The sequence below is a fragment of the Lupinus angustifolius genome, chromosome LG02, assembly GCF_001865875.1.
Source record: "Lupinus angustifolius cultivar Tanjil chromosome LG02, LupAngTanjil_v1.0, whole genome shotgun sequence".
NCBI lineage: Eukaryota > Viridiplantae > Streptophyta > Magnoliopsida > Fabales > Fabaceae > Lupinus > Lupinus angustifolius.
In genome coordinates, this window is record NC_032010.1 from 7,089,158 (window position 1) to 7,089,458 (window position 301).

Sequence of the window (301 nt, forward strand, 5' to 3'; positions counted from 1 at the left end):
CCGTCTAAAAGACGGTACAACAATGATGTCTTTCTAATCCAAGTAAAAACCAGTACATAATAACAACCTAAAGTTCCCTATAGCTTCCACTTCTTCCGATTTTCCATCGTCAACATAGATGTATCTTTCAACATAATTAGGCTTTCGGTAGCTCAGGCAATCCTGCATTGAAACAATGATGTTAGAAGTTGAACCGGAGTCTAACCACCAGGTGTTTCCAAGTACTGAAGTTAAATTGACCTCAGAACAGACCAAAGTAAGAAATATACCTTTCTTAGCACACCAGGCGTGATACTTTACA